The sequence below is a fragment of the Lepidochelys kempii genome, chromosome 2 (assembly GCF_965140265.1).
Source record: "Lepidochelys kempii isolate rLepKem1 chromosome 2, rLepKem1.hap2, whole genome shotgun sequence".
In the NCBI taxonomy this organism is placed as follows: Eukaryota; Metazoa; Chordata; order Testudines; family Cheloniidae; genus Lepidochelys; species Lepidochelys kempii.
In genome coordinates this window covers 18,129,576-18,146,777 of record NC_133257.1, presented here as the reverse complement: position 1 = coordinate 18,146,777, position 17,202 = coordinate 18,129,576, and positions in this window count along the sequence as shown.

The following is a 17,202-nucleotide window of genomic DNA, read 5'->3' as shown; positions in this document are numbered from 1 at the left end:
GCCTCATTAATCCCCTCCTCTCCTTTATAGAATCAAAACCATACAGGAATAAGGAAGAATTATTTTACCCTCTATATAGCCAGAGAATGGGGTAAGAAGGCCAACACATGGGAGTGTCTGTATCAGAACAGTGGTTTTCACCCTGTGTTCCGCGGACCCCTGGGGGGTTTACAGACTATGTCTAAGATTTCCAAAGGGGTCTGCATCTCTATTCAACATTTTTTAGGGGTCCACAATTGAAAAAAGGTTGAAAACCACCATATTAAAAAATTTGTGGTGGTGTAAATAAACTGATTCTGTTACAGCCATCTAGCCAACCCCAGTTCAGATGTATTTAAATGGGTTTAAACCATGATTTTACTGATCGCTCTTAATTCAGTACACGAAAGGATTAAGTACATTAGAAGTTTAGTGTGGTGAAACAAAGGGTAACGAACTAAACTGATGTGTAGACTCTGTGATACATATATTTGGTAACCGTGATTAGAATTTTTAGTAAAAGATGTTATGTATTGCACACAGGGCTAATATCTTATAGATAACTTTTCCAGTGGTTAATTATACTCACTGTTAAAAATTTGGATCTTATTTCCAGGTTGATTTTGCATAATAAAATTAATACCTAGCTCTCTTCAGCAGTAGATCTCAAAGTACTTTACAAAGGAGGGCATCATCATCATCATCATCCCCATTTTACAGATGGGGAAACTGAGGCACAGAGTAGTGAAGCAACTTGCTCAAGGTCCCCCAGCAAACAGGTGACCAAAATCAGCATAGAACCCAGGTCTACTGAGTCCCAGTCCAGCAGTCTAGTCACTAAGCTCCACCAGTACCAATTTTCTTTAATTCCCATTTTTCCTGTTCAAATGATTAAAGTCTGAGACAGCAGCATGTTTCCCACCTTATCATTCCCCACACCCGTCTGGTTCTATGGCTAGCATATTCTTGGAAAGGAAAATCTAATAAATTAAAAAAACATCTGGGCCTGCCTTTCTTCTTATTTACACCAGTGTAAATCAGGAGTAACTCCACTGACGTTAAATGGACCAACTCCTCAGTTGTAAATCAGCAAAAGCTCTATTGATTTCAATTGAGTTATATTGGGGTAAAGTTGGTGTAAACGACAGAAGAGTCAGGCCCATGTGCTTATTGCATTGTTGCATGTTGATTTCTGGTAGACAACCATTTGAAGCCAGCCAGTCTTTGAGTATCTTACTGCCAGCTCAGAATCTGATGGAAATAAGAAATGTGTATTTTCTGTCTTTAAAGAATGGAAGCCCTTTAATACAGGGGCCACTCAGCTCTAGTTGAAAGCTTTAGGATGTGTCGGGCATATATGCTGAGACAGTAGGAATTACTCTACTCCATGTAGAATGGTTTTCTGTCACTTTATCAGTCTGAGTTGGTTTCTGAAGTCAGGCCCACAGGGGAAGAGGTGCTGCATTGAGAGATGAAATCCAAAATCAAAGGGAAGACAAACATCTGTGTACGTTCTGTGGGGATTGGACTTGTATGTGCATGTGCCATATGTGTGTCAGTGGATGGGTAAGGTGGAGGTTTGAGATATGGCAAAGGGAGCTGAATCCAGACTAAACTGTTCTTATTAGAACAACATGGTTAAGTGCTTTTCTTTATTTACTATTTAAAGTGTATTTCTGTTCTGAAAAATGAATGTAAAAATGGCACCTCTTTATGTCAGTGTTCTGCTCCCTGGGCATATTCAGTCAGATCTGCTGACTTTAGTAATACAAATAAGTTTAACTGATTTTTATTCTTACTAGCCCAGAAGAACAAAACAACAGAGAGAGAGAGTGAGAGCTAGGTTCTATCCTATCTTTTGCATCATCAACAGAATTGTTTACTAAATTGCAATCATAGATACCAGTGTAAACTCATGAAGGAAACGAAGTTGCAGAGTTGCATCATCTGAAGACACTAGTATTGCATGGGTGTAACTAGATACCCAATTTGGCCTGTAGGACCTCTATTTCTGTTGCCCCACTGGGTAGGATTGCCAACTTTCTAATTTCTGAAAACTGGACCCTCCCTTCCCTGCCTTTTCCCCCAAGGCCTTGTCCTCTGCTCCGTCTCTTTCCCCAGGTCCTGTCCCTACTCTGCCTCTTCCCTTGAGGCCTTGTACCCTGCTCGCTCCTCTTCCACTCCTCCCACCATCACTCGCTGCTCCCCCATCCCCCTTCCTCCTCGCTGGATCCTCTCTCCCTCCCCCTTTCCCCGCTGGGCTCTCTTTGCTCCAAGGTTGGGATGGGTGCTATACCTTGATGCAGAGCCTGCTGCCTGTCTGCCCATGAGATGCAGGTAGGAGGTGGCCCCAACTGAGCAGGAGCTGGCAGGGGTTGATGACCTGGCACTGCCCACCCCCGGCCCATCGTAACCAGACTTTTGGTGGACATTGCCAGGTACCCTTTTTGACTGGACTTTCTGGTTAAAAAGCAGGCACCTGGTGACCCTTACTTGCAGGAGGTGGCTAGAAACCAGCTTGAATCTCAAATCCTGGTTAAGTTTGCAGGGTTGGTGAAAACATGTTCTGTCCGCTAGGATTACACCATCTTTCCATTGACTTCAGTGGGGCTCAGGATTTCATCCTGAGGGTCCAATAAATCAGCCCCACTGGAATTTAATATAGGTAAAATGTGAGGTCTCGGTATGTTGACATTATATGTTTACATCTCTTCAGCAACAAAGAGAAGGAAATCACCAGCTTGAAAAGCTTGTTCCTTTAAATACTGCCCTCAGGAAGGGAGACATTAACAATAGGAAATAGAGAGATGTAGGGTTGGCAGGCACCTTACAGAATGCTCCCTCATTTCTGCCTTGAGGCATCCACACTATTGATGTCTTGTGTCTCTTGTGAGCCCATGCCAAATGGTTAACTTGTTCCGTGGGGATGATTCACCTAAACCTTAAGCAAAATAAAACTCACCCGCAAAGGCTTCTTTAAAATGCTTGTTGGTTTTGAGGGTACACCTTACGCATAGCAGAGCATACAGTAATGCAGCTGAGCAGCCAGAAAGGTTTGTGCTCCAGGGGCAAATCTGTCAGTGGTGCAACCTCCTGGAAGTTAAGGGAATTACAACAGAGATGAATTTGGCTTGAGGACCAGTCTATTTCCTCGTTGGGGAGAACCGCGTTGCTTGTATCCTAATCTAATTTAGTTACTGGAGGTCCACTTCTGAGCACTTAGAAGGCGAAAGCGCAGCGGATAACTCAGATGTCGAATACCGTTTCCAGAATTCTGGAAAGCAACTGAGTTCAAGCCACCCTTCGAAGTATTTCTCAGTGATTGCTCTAGTGTGCTCTGTTTTAACTCCTGTCCAAACACATTAAACCCCTTGGCAGCAAGAGCGCACCTAGGCTGTTACTCAGAATCACTGGTCTCCGGTTTGGAAGGTCAGGTGTCAATCAAAACTGTGTCTGAGCTCAGTGCAATTATGTCTGTTTTTCCTCCCTCTAGATAAGAGAGTGCGTCTATTCACAACTCAAAAGGCTGCTCGTTCTAATGCCTTACATTTCAAAGAAGCATCTGCCTCTGGAACAATATGTGCTGTAAACTTCTTAGCAGAGGAGAAAATCTGGCATTAGTTGTCTTCTCCTTAGTTGCTGGCTGTTAACCCAATTTGTAAGAACATTGGGCTAGTCTGCAGTGGTTTATAAGCCCAAATGCTGTTTCCCATCTCAGGTATTAATTTCAGCAAGTCACTAGTTTCCTATCTTTACCACTATTTGCCTCAATAGTTAATTTCCATAAGGTCCGTGGTCCTGAGTCACCTCTCATTTATCCCAGCATAAATCAGAAGTGACTCTACTGAAATTGGCCAGATCCTCAACTGCTGTAAATCAAGGTAATTCCATTGCCCTTAATCTGAGTATTTTGCCCAACAGAGTTACACCAATGTATATGAGACAAGAACTAGGCCCTTGTTTTTTTCCCTGTTCTCTGTGATCTGGCACAAGGGTCCTAGCCCCAAAGTTCCTGCTCTTCTGGCCAGGTGACTTTCATCCCTGCACCAGCATTGGTTGCTGCTGTCCACACTTCTCTCACTGTGATTCTCTCAACACTTTCTCCTCAACTTGTGATCTTAATGGGAGTGATGTAGCCAGTCAAACAGGCCCCAGTGCTGGTCCCAGTTTTAATCAGAGCAGATGGAAACTGTGGGCCTTCATTAAACGAAAGAATAGGAGAACTGTGTGTGTTGAGAACAGGTGACTAAAAGGAAAAACATCAGTTCTCTTACTGATTGTCTATGACACTTAAGGCATGTCATTTAACTTTTCTTTGCTTCAGGAATAAGACACTCCTTATGGCACATTGTGATGCTTAATAAATTTCTCCGGAAGTGCTTTGAGACCCTCTGCTGAAACACACTATGGACTACATTCTGCCATCCTGATTTACGTTCCTTGTGGAGTGAGGTACCATTCGTCCTGAGTCAGAACAGCAGAATACAGCCCTAGGGAAGTGCAGTTATAACGTGGACTTTGTCATGTGTTTATTTAAAGGTAGCAATCTCCCAAAGTAGCTTAAAGACAGACTGTGGCATTTTCAAAGCAGAATGCTGATTGCACAGCCATAAATCCCCGGGAATAATGGGATTTGTATGGGGGAGGTGTCTAATTCCTTGCATAATAAACAGATTTATGAATGACAGATGTGGATAAATAATGAATGCTTCTAATTCAAGATAAAGGGCTGCATAAGCACAAGAAAGAATGGAAGCTCTCACAGCTGCTGGATGAATTTTAAACACCATTTAGAAACACACAGGTTAGAGATGAAAAAGATGCATTCAATCATCCAGTCCTGCCAATGCACTTTAATTTGTTAGTATTAAAGACGTACTATTCTGCAGCCACAAGTGAAAACAGAGATGGGCTGAAAACAAGAAGTCAAATCACCAGTATAATTCATGCTTCATTCAAAGTGTTCTTTACTGCTGTTTCACTATGAACATTTAAATGCAGACATTGCATCCTAATTGAATTAACTGATCCACAGATCAAACTCATCAGCATGGTTAAGACTGAAGAGTACATAGTGAAGAACATCACACAGCAAAAACAAGTGTTACAAGAACACTACGTTTTTGACAAATCCTGCAAAGCATATAAAGTCTGACTTAGGGCAATCTTGGTCCCTATACCAGTAGACCCCTCACTAGCCCAATCTGCCATGCCCGCATCTACTCCTCCAAGACCTTCCTTAAAAAGCATCCCTTCCAAGAGGCCTATAAATCCTAGTCTCTGCACAGCTAATCAGCCAGCCAGTCATTGAAACACTACACACAACTAATTTAAAGAATGTAGGCCAAAAGCATGGAACTAACAAGATATTTTAAGTGCATTCATAGCCTCGATTCTTATAGTATCTGAGTACTTGACAACCTTTATTGTATTTATCCTCACAATGTCCCTGTGAGGTAAGGAGAGAAAACAAAAGCAGGAAGTGACTTCCCCAAGGACACAAAATAGGTCATGGGTAGAGCTGGGAACAGAACCAAGGTTTCTCAAGGCCCAGGTTAGTGCATCATTATTTGGAGAACATGGGCTCAACTTCACTGCTTGGTCATATCACTTTTCATCACATCCCAGCTCCTGTCTTTCATTTGTATGTTGTCTGTTTAGATTGCAGGCTCAGCAGGGAAGGGACCATGTCTGCCTGCTGTATTCAAAGTACCCATTGCTGTTTGCTCTAGAAAATAATCAATAACAAAAATATTTGCTCTGAAACATATTTAACATTTCAGTTAAGATTTTCATATTTTAATCTGGTCCTTTGCAATTATTCATGTTCGCAATGCAATTAGACTGGAGTTGATCATCTTATGTTAATTTGAGACATGTCTACAGTGATGCCCACAGCAAACTAGCCAACTAAGATTTCTTATACATTTTTATATGAAACCCCCTCTCCATACATACCTTTCTCATGTAGTCAGGCCGTGTGCTAGTATCTATCGAATTCCTTTGTCACCCTACTGAGGTTGCCTCTGTTCTCCTTTCCCCAGCCTTCCTACTGTTTTGTTAGCCCTCCCCCTGCCTCCTTATTTTTCTTGCGTCATGTTTGAAATTAGGCCACCATCCTGCAAGTTACGCCATGAGGCAGACCCCTGTACCCATGTCAGCCCTGTTGTGGCAGTGGTGGTCTCCAGTGATAAAGCAACTTGTATGATGGGAGTCTTAATTTGCAAATTCTTCAGGCTAGCGTATTATGGCAACACCTAGAGGCCTCAACCAAGGGCGATGCCCTTGAGATGATCCCTACCCGAAAGAGCTTACAGTCTCAGTAGGCAAACTAGACAAAGGTTGGTAAGCAAAACAGAAGCACGGAGGCTAGTGAAGTGCCTTGGCCAAGCTCACACAGCAGGTCACTGGCAGAGCTGGGAAAAGAGACCAAATCTCTTGAGTCCCATATACTGTACTTGGGCACTAAAAAGTAATAAACAATAAAAAGAATCATGCATTCAAAGGATAACCTTTTACAGTTCCTTTAAGTGGATTATGTCTGAGGGTTCCATTAAATAACAACAACAACAACCCCTCTAATAAACCAACAGCATATATGCTGATGTGTGCTTATGACTTATGATCAGGAAAAATAGTTACCACTGAAGTGATTTAGGGTTAGTAACATAGACCACCTACACATTATTGGGCTGAAAAATGCTATGCCCCAGTTTTAAAAATACTTCTCTGAGCGCAGCCCGCCTGCCATATGTCTGCGAATGTTGCTTTCTACAGTACATCCTAGGAAATCCAACTGCCCTGGAAAGCTCATATTTCATTTGATGTCACTGCTGTGTTTATAAGAAACAGAAGAAAAATAATGAGCTGATGGCAGAACATGATTTATTGTTTTGTGCTTCGGAGTGGGATTAAAAACCCTGCCTCCTGGCAGACAGCCTCTTGCCATGCATCTTTCCAGTTGATTTCAGCACAGTAACAAACACTCTGAGGGAACAAGGATAGAGCTGCATGAGTTCTCCATTTAGGAAGGGTTGGGTGCTGGCCAGGCATTGTAAAGTGATCTTTGACTGTATAATCTATGAGCAGACAGAAGCATTTCCATTAGCCCTTTAAACTGAATTTTACTTGTAAATACATTTTGTTTTTTGGTTTACAATATTATTGCTGACTTCATGCATAGCTGATGGAGATGTACCAACATGCTGAAGTGGTTATTTTACATATGGCCAAAGCCTGCATTACTGGTTAGTAAGAGTAGCAAATAGTAGGCCTTGGTATGTGAGTTTCCTGGAGGATTTGATAGGAGATCCATACATGAGGCCAGATCCTGGAGCTAAGCTGATTTACCCCCGCTGAGGCTCAGACCTATGGAGATCCTACAGGATCAACCCAAGTATTTTCACTAGAGACGGAGAAAACCCTGGTTTTAGGTTGTGTTGCCCATAGAGAGAAGGTTCAGAGCTTGTCCCCATTTTAGTCAAACCCCAAATTTGGTGGGGATGAGGAGGAAGTTGGATAAACAGTTCCAATTTTGGGACAAAATTTTCCAAATGGGCTAAATTTAAATGACTTTCAATGGGACTTAGGCGCTTAGATGCCCAAGTGACTTATGAAAATGGGATGTGGGCTCTTAAGTCATTTAGGCACTATTGAAAATTTGACTATTTATCTCTTTCTTTTTCAGACTGAGTTGTATGTGGACTTGGTTTGACAAAATTAAATCAGCTGGAGGTAACTCAGCTCTTGGTCTCATTTTGTCCAATCCCCTAGAATTTGGGTTGTTCCAATAATTGGTTTTAGTCTTGTTCCTTCTATAATCTGTTCTATGGCTGAAGGTGTTTGTGAACTATGTGTGGAGAGCATAAAAGGATTAGCTTCACAAACTGCTGCCGTATGTCTATAAGCAGCAGTGAGCACTGAAGGATCTTTTCCAAGAGTTTGCCATCATTGGAATAGGGGGAAATATTTTCATGAGTCCCAAGACTGGAAATCCCAGCTGACTTTTAGGTGCATGCCTTCTTGACACTTCTCATTCTTGTCCTAAATTTAATGACTTGTTGGCTGCTTTGCAGATGAACAGGCACTAAGGGATGAAGAGGACAATTCTTGTGCCTCCTCCGAAATTATATAAGCCTATCTTTGTCTGAAAAGCCATAGAATACAGTATACCCACTGCTTTCTCCAAGGAATTTGGCTGATCACAACAGGTTTCCTTTTGCTAGGAATTCTCTCAAAAAGACACAGAATTTTTTCAGTCATAGCATTGGCAAAACAGGTAAAACAACTGATGGCCTGAGTGTTCAGGCTGATCTTTGCCACTTGATTTCACATTTCCTCAACCACACTGAAGATGGTGTTGGCTGGATGACTGAAATGCAATTGTATTATAAAGGACCTGCTTTGCTGCTATGGACACTTGAAAAATAAACATTTCAAGATGGGAATGAGAATTAACATAAGAATAGCCAGACTGGAACATGCTCAAGGTCCCTATGGTCCAGTATTCTGTCTCTGACTATAGGCAGCACCAGATGCTTCAGAGGATGGCACAAGAATCCTGCAGTAGGCAGAGTGGGACAATCTTCCCCCAGCATAGATCTCATCCTGATCTCTATAGTTAGAGTCTGGCTTAAGCCCTGAACCATAAGGTTTAATATCCCTTCCAAATGGCCTTTCATCTCTAGGCCATTGGTCCAAACCCAGACCAGACTGATAGTGTTATCTAATGCCTGTTCAGTGGCCTCCAGTAAATAAGTATGTAAATCACAAACACGGCCACCACAATTGGCACTTCCTGCCCCAGTCTCAGCAGAAAGGCCAAGGACTAGAAAGGCATAGCGACTGAATTGCCCTCTTACTGCTTAGTGGTGTTCCCAACAGGTCAGAGCTGAGACACATGAGTCAAGGGCAGTTTGCTATGTGACTACTAGTTTGCTATGTGACTGTGGGCAAATCACTTCTCACTTCTCTGTGGCTCTATTTCCCCTCCTTTGTGTATTTAGACTGTAGAGTCCTTTGGGCAGGATTTTCCTCTTTAATGTGTAGAACCTAGCACAATGGGACCCTGAACTCAATTGTGCCCTCTTGGAGGTACTGTTATACAAAAAATAATTGCTGCTGTCTCTGCTACTGACTTGATGGATACACAGAGGATTCAGCCTCCGGGGCTTTCAGTCTAGTGGCTCGCATAAACATGGAGAATTGATTTAAATAATTTTTTAAATAGAAGACGTTGTGCCCAGCTAATGAGCTTAACAATTAACGCTGGGTTTGTTGACATGGTGTTTCTGGTCGATAATCAGCACCTACAGTAAAACACTGTCCAAAAACATAGTTCAAAAAGCATTGTCACCAGTAAAGGGGAGGGTATGTGATACCTGAGTCAGTGATTCAGCTGACAGCTATTTTAATGAACTCAGATAAATGATCAAGAACGGACCAAAATGGAAAAGACAAAGGAAAAAAAGACTTCAAGCAAATTTCTTGTTACTCACTAAAAGTCTCCCATTATTGTCACAGAATCATAGAATATCAGGGTTGGAAGGGACCTCAGGAGGTCATCTAGTCCAACCCCCTGCTCAAAGCAGGACCAATCCCCAACTAAATCATCCCAGCCAGGGCTTTGTCAAGCCTGACCTTAAAAACCTCAAAGGAAGGAGATTCCACCACCTCCCTAGGTAACGCATTTCTGAGTGAAAAAGTTTTTCCTAATATCCAACCTAAACCTCCCCCACTGCAACTTGAGACCATTATTCCTTGTTCTGTCATCTGCTACCACTGAGAACAGTCTAGATCCATTCTCTTTGGAACCCCCTTTCAGGTAGTTGAAGGCAGCTATCAAATCCCCCCTCATTCTTCTCTTCCGCAGACTAAACAATCCCAGTTCCCTCAGCCTCTCCTCGTAACTCATGTGTTCCAGTCCCCTAATCGTTTTTGTTGCCCTCCACTGGATGCTTTCCAATTTTTCCACATCCTTCTTGTAGTGTGGGGCCCAAAACTGGACACAGTACTCCAGATGACGCCTCACCAATATTGAAAAGAGGGGAACAATCACGTCCCTCGATCTGCTGGCAATGCCCCTACTTATACATCCCAAAATGCCATTGGCCTTCTTGGCAACAAGGGCACACTGTTGACTCATATCCAGCTTTTCGTCCACTGTAACCCCTAGGTCCTTTGCTGCAGAACTGCTGCCGAGCCATTCGGTCCCTAGTCTGTAGCGGTGCATGGGGTTCTTCCGTCCTAAGTGCAGGACTCTGCACTTGTCCTTGTTGAACCTCATCAGATTTCTTTTGGTCCAATCCTCTAATTTGTCTAGGGTCCTCTGTATCCTATCCCTACCCTCCAGCGTATCTACCTCTCCTCCCAGTTTAGTGTCATTTAATGCAAGACCTTTTTACCCCTGGAATATTCCAGCACCAGCCACTAGCGTTGCTGCAGCTAAGGTTGTGGCTGCATTTCCTTTATAAAGCCTCTCTTTCCCCCAGGGGTTTATAACTCAGCTGTAAAAAATTGCTTCTGGATGAAACTTGGCAGAAAAGGTCTCATTGCAGGCCAGGATTGAATTTTTTCCCTCCAGATTTTCAGAAAGGTTTTTTTGGGGTCAGATTTAAGCCACAGGAGTGAGAGGAGTTGGGGGGTGGTGGGGGGGAAGGGATATGCCCTACATATAGCATAGAAGATGGCTGCCTCTGGATGCTTTTATTGTGCCCCAGTAGTGCTCTGTTGTTTCTTTAGCGAAAGGTAGGTGATTGCGTAATGCGGCATAGACATTTTTGTACACATGCTTATTGCTGCATGGAAAATGGCTGAGTCACTTCTGCTGGAAAATTGCTTTGCTGAGCTGTTTTCTTTTCTTCTGGTTTTACTTAGCTCTTTTGAGTGCTAACATTTAAAAAGAAAGTGCAAAATAATGCAACACCCTTTGGGCCAGGGAATGGACTGTGCATTTATAAATGACTGTATGCCACCTTTTGATTACTGCTATAATATAAATAATACAGAATATACATATGAGAATGTTGCTAATGTAGTCGTACACAAGTAAAGAAATAATAACACTTTGGATGACTTTTAATTTGTATTATAGTAGTGCCTGTGGACCCATACCGAAATCAGGATCTGCTTGTCCTAGGCATTGTACAAACATGTAGGAAGAGACATGCCTGCCTTCGAGCGCTTACAGTCTAAACAGATAAGAGAGATGAAAGGAGAAACAGAGGCACAAAGAGGGGAAGTGACTTCTTCAAGGTCACTCAGCAGAGCCAAGAATAGAACCCAGCTCCCCTGGCTTCCACTAGAGTACTCTTAACCAGTGGCTCACTATGATGGAGTGCACCCCTATATTCACACCCTAAGTACTATTTTTAAAATCCTTGTACAAAATATGCCTTGTAAGGTATCATTCAAAATCGAATACCTTTCTGCTCAGTAATATCATGGTGAAATGTATGTAGCAACAAGTCTGGGAAGCGGGTAAGTCTATTTCTCAAAGACAAAGAAAAAATTGACGCCTCTAGCCAGGTGTCTTCAAAGCTGATGGGCCATCACCTATCAAGTGGCTATTCTTTAGGAAGGAAAGGGGGCCGGAACAAACAGATCTGCTTCTTGACAAACAACAGCATACCACCTCTTCTCTACCAGACTCCATGTCTCCTTGCTCTCAGCTGGAAAGAACTTTATCAAGGGGTCACCCTCAGGAAAATGCATTTTAAAGGGTTACTGAACTATAAAAATGAAGGGCAAAACACGCCAAGTTATCTCCCATACTACCCATCTCTTTCTTTTCACCTAAGAAGACAAAAGAAACAGCCAGTGGACCTTGGAAGCAGATCCTGACCTGAGAGTTTTTTGGTCAGCAATATTACTAGAACACATGGTAAGGGACTTCAGCTTGACCCAAACCTAGTTTGTTACGTTTGGAAAGCATTCTATCTTTATTTTTCTTGTAACCATTTCTGACTTTAATGCAAAATTACTTGTACTCATTTAAAATCTACCTCTCTGTAGTTAAATAAACTTGTTTTGTTCTTTAATCAAAACTAATCCAGGGTGTGAGTAATTCCAAGTAAAGTGGAAAATTGTTGTATATTGACCTGTTAGAGGGGTAACTGACCTAATATATCTGGCATGTCCAGGAGATGACTGGATAGTGCAGAACACACTTTTCTGGGGAAAATCCAGGTTTGGGAGTGTGTTGGGATCACCCTGATGGAAGCCAGCGTATGATTGATGTGTGCTGACAGGCTGCTGGGGTCAGAGCTGCTAGACCAGGGCTGTAGATATACATAGACACTCAGGGTGTGAACTGCATGGTAGCAGGCTGTTTGTGAGCGACCCAGGTTGAGAGTTACAACACCAAACCTGTATGTCCAGCCCCTATCACACTATCATAATATAGTTCCTTTTGCAGGCACCAAAATCTTGTGATTTGCAATCAGTTTGAGAGAGTTGGCAACAGGGCGACACTGCCTTCCCCTGGCTTCTAAGAAGGGACTCCTGTTCTGAACCACTCCCCACAGGCTGAGGGAGCTGCCATCTGATCCCTCCATCTCTCAGCCCGTCACTACCTTCTGCTCTCCTTCATTCCTCCTCCTCTCCTGCTCTCCCTCGTACCCTCTCGTCCCCTGCACCCCATTTCCCTGCAACCCCTAAAATCTGCCTCCTGCTCCAACGTCCCACCAGTGCCCTGCTCCCCTTCATTCCTCCCATCCACATTTCTGTGTCTCCTCACAGTCCCCGTGTCCTGCCCAGCCTCCCGAACCATAGCATGACAGCCATTTTGCCTTGGGGCATGGCTTCAGGCTCACTGAAACCAGTGGAAGATGGCCACCAGCTTTATTAAGGGCAGCCTCACTCCCACCTTCAGATAGACTGATGGGAAATGGTGTCCATCTTTCTGGCTTCAGCCCCATGGACAGTAGTGGGATATGGTGGCCATGTTGACTAAGGGAAAATTTGTGAGTTGGTGCCTCTCATTGTCTTTTTATTAGACAGTTTATCCCCAAATCACTAGAGCTGTGATAAAGTCATGAGAGTTGGCAATATTGCCTCTACTTGAGTCAGTCTTTAGAGGTGGAGGATGAGGCACACACTTTGCCAGTGCAGTTCACACCTATTTGCTCACAGCAGAGGAGAGTAGCAAGTCAGCACTCCTGGGTTCAATTCCAGGTTCCGGAGGTGAGTGTTTTCTAGTGGTTATAGACTACTCTGTTCCTGTGACCCCAGCCTGTCTCTGCTCTTATCTGCTCCATCCTGGCTTCTTTCCTCCTTCCTCTCCATATCTACCCCATCAAGCACACATAGTCTACTGAGGAAGGTTGTCAGCCAGAGTGACCACAGCTGATGATGGTACACCAGGCATTGCATAGTGCAGTTCCCAGTTCTGGCTCAATACTGAAAATCCATGACTCTCTGGTAGGGTCAGGGCATGCACCTCTTTCCATGTTGATGGAGTGTTTGAAAGCATGGTGTGCTGGGGTGTTTTTGTCCATGCTGGTGATGTGGGCAAAAAGCATGCAATGCCACTTTTGTATATAATGAGTGATTGAAAGAAGGCAGGATTTCTGCTAGCTTGTGGCATTTTGCACAAAGTCAAATCACTTTATGATTAGGAATTTGCGAGTGTGGAATGATAGTGATAGACTGAAAGGGCTCAGTCTGTTTAGCTTAACAAAGGAAAGGTTAAGGGGTGACTTGATTACAGTCTACAAATATTTACATGGGGAACAAATATTTAATGATTGGCTCTTCAATCTAGCAAAAAAGGTATAACACAATGGAATAGCTGTAAGTTGAAGCTAGATAAACTCAGAATAGAAATCAGGTGTACATTTTTGACAGTGAGGGTAATTAACCACTGGAACAATTTACCAAGGGTTGTGGTGGATTCTCCATCACTGACAATTTTTAAATCGAGATTGGATGTTTTTCTAAAAGATCTGCTCTAGGGATTATTTTGGGGAAGTTCTCTGGCCTGTGTTACACGGGAAATCAGACTGGATGATCACAGTTGTACCTTCTGGCCTTGGGATCTGTCAAACAACGAAGGCTGGCAACTTAATTTTGTTTTAAGTGAAAGCTGAGCGTCTCTTGCAGTTAATGTCTACAGCAGCTGGTTCTTTAAGTTAAACATGAAATAAGGTGAGACTTGCAATAAAATCATGGCGGTTGGGAATACTGTGGAAGAGATGGTAGGATTTGGGCCAAAGGGTATAGCAACGGTGAGTTAAAGATGAAGTATCAGCCTGAACTTGAACTTTCTTGCTTATGCTGAGTTGTACTTTGTAACAAATGTACAGACTGTATTGGAGGGAATGTAGTGCTTCCTGGTTTGGTTTTGTATGTAGCACCATGACATTATTTCTTCTTGTCCCATAAAGTCATCCTCAAAGTTCGGATTTCATAAAAATTGCCATTAAAGAATGTGGCCATGTGTCGATGCCTGTTTCAAAATTATTCAATCTCCTTAATTAACTGACATCACATCATATTTATTGTGCATGTTTTAAATATATTTCCCTCCCTTCCTTTTTCCAATGTGAGAGCTCAAATCAACCAGCCTCAGCTCACATGCCGTTCGTGGGTGGAAATTTACATGCATCCAGAAGAGAGCCTGAAGTAGAAAACAGCATTGGAGGTGGGGAAGGAGGGCATTGGAGGAGGGAGAAGGGGTGGGTGGGGAGAGAAACAGAGGCTGTGCTGTAGCCAAGAAGAGAGATCAGATCATAGTAGTAACTGGAATGAGTGAGAATTACTCCCCACCAGTGCATCTGGAAACTTTGGCAGCCATACTTGAGTGGCTTTATAAAATGTCAGGCTACATGACTAGGAGCTGCTTTGCTTTTGCTATTTACCACAGCAGCCCGATTGCTGATCTTAAAGCAAAGTCTTGACATTGTTGATTATCCTGATTTTGAGTCTCTGATTAATGTTTCCTAGCATCTATTCTCACCTCAGTGACCATGGTACATTATAGACAGTAAGCTCTTTGGGAAAGGAGCTGTCATTTACGAATGTTGTACAGAGTCTAGCACCATGAGACCCTGACTTGTTAGCCTCTAAGCACTGCTACTGTATTAGTGATGAATAATAACAGCCTCCCATTTCCCAGACTACACCAGCCATCACATGAGACTGGGTGTATTCTGTGACACTGCCAGTAGTGACTCGAGTGTGAATGCCAACCTCAGAGCAGACTGTTAAGAACCAGTGCACAAAACCCAAATTGGTTGTGAATCCTATCCTTAGATTTCACCAATCAGTTATCAAGTGTAAGCTCCTCAGGCACTGTAACGGCCTAAGCATGGAGTCACAGACTGTCCATTTGGGTACTCCAAAGGTATCTTGCCACCCAGGTGAGCATCTCTTTGTAACAGGTGGTCCTTGACACCAAGAATCACAGCAATATTCAGGTTACTCCCAGTCCCAAAGGACCAGTCACTTACCCCAGATCAATTGCAGCTTAGATCTCACACTAAAGACGCTTGTAGCCAATCTTATTATACACTATATAGAGATTTATTAAACAGGAAAAGCAAACAAGACAGTTATTTACAAGGTTAAAGCAGGTAAACATATATACACAAATGAGTTACAATCTTAAGTTTCAAAAGATAAAAAAGCTTCTATAATAAGAAAGATCTATATATATTTTAGGGTTAACCTAGGCTAAGCAGGTGGTGATCTCTTGCTTATGCCTAGAAAACCTTGCTTCCCACAGTCCAAGCAGCACAGAGATCATTGGTTCCTTCTGTTTGGGGTTATTTTTTCCCTCCTTCCAAGTGCTCTGAGCTGCAAACTCAGCAGACAGGAGGAACCCACTTGAAGAAGGGGAGGGCAACATTTTTATTCTTTTTAACATCCCACAATAGTTTGTCTGGTGTTGATGGACATTTCCTGTAGGGCAGGACATAACACACTTTTGTTGGAAACCAGCACTTCTCTCTCCTGTCTGATGATTTACACCATCACAGATGCTCACAATACAACCACTCAGATATTATCTTACAATAGAGCATACAGAGGTTATAACTTAGACTAATGTATGCAGCAATGCACAAGCATTTAATAAATTCAAAACACTAAACCACATTCTTATAATGCTAACACCTATTTTAATAGTACTAAGACACAGATGAGCCAGACTGATCTCAGCTCTGTAGTTGTCAGTGTTCAGTTGAGGCATGGGGACTTTGGCAAGAGTTGGCACCTGGTCTGCCAGCATCACAGATGCCCATTACACTTTCTCCTGCACTCTTTGCAGGTGGTGCCTTAGTAATCAATCTAACTCAAATGGCCTCATCTGTCACTCTGGCAGCAGAAGGCTGTATCAGTGCTAATATCAAGGTTAAAAATAAAGAAAAGACTATTAGTTCAATTATCATTCCAGGCAGGCGGTGCAATTGCTCTGTTGGCTGCCAGCCACGCAGCTCTTGTGGCAACAAACAGTACTCCCCCCTAAGCAATCCCAACAGCATTGCTTTCATATGGGCTGAGAAGGTAAGAAAAATCAATTAGCAATATCATGGGATATTACTCAAAGCCAAGTTTAAATGTGACTTTAGATACACCTTTATTAAAGACTAACGTAGCTTGAAAAAAACAGCTGGATCATTTTTATAACTGCTAATTTTTGGTGCTATTCAATCAAAGGGTACAATAGTAACCTCTGATGCAACCTTATTATTATTTATTTCTATTGTAAGAGCTCCACGGGACCTGGAGCAGGGATTAAGTATTGGGCTAAGCACTGCACAGACAAAATATACATAGACAGTCCCTGCCCCCAAGAGCGCACAGACTAGGATTTAGACTACACAACTGCAGGTGAACAAGTAGACTAATGGAATGAGTGGAAGGACCATGGAAGAGCAGAGATATATGCGATTGCATGAGTTTGTAATCTTGTATAGCACGATGTGATGACTGTTGGCATCACTGCCAGCTGCCCTGGTGAGGGGTCTGGTTAACACCCCGGGACTGTCTTTTTCTATTTTATATATTTTTTTGTTTTATTTTTCAGAAATTTTGAGTAATTTATTGTATCCATTTTATACACACAGTGGGTGAGGGGAGAGCGTGTCGGGTCCTGCCCAGTGTGGCGGGGGAGGCCCTGGGTGTATGTGCAGAGTGAGCCTGTCCCATACTCACCATGCAACGGAGGCTTCTGTCCCATGGGGTTGGGCCCAGCTGCTTGCTCTAAAAGTTGCAGCCTGATGC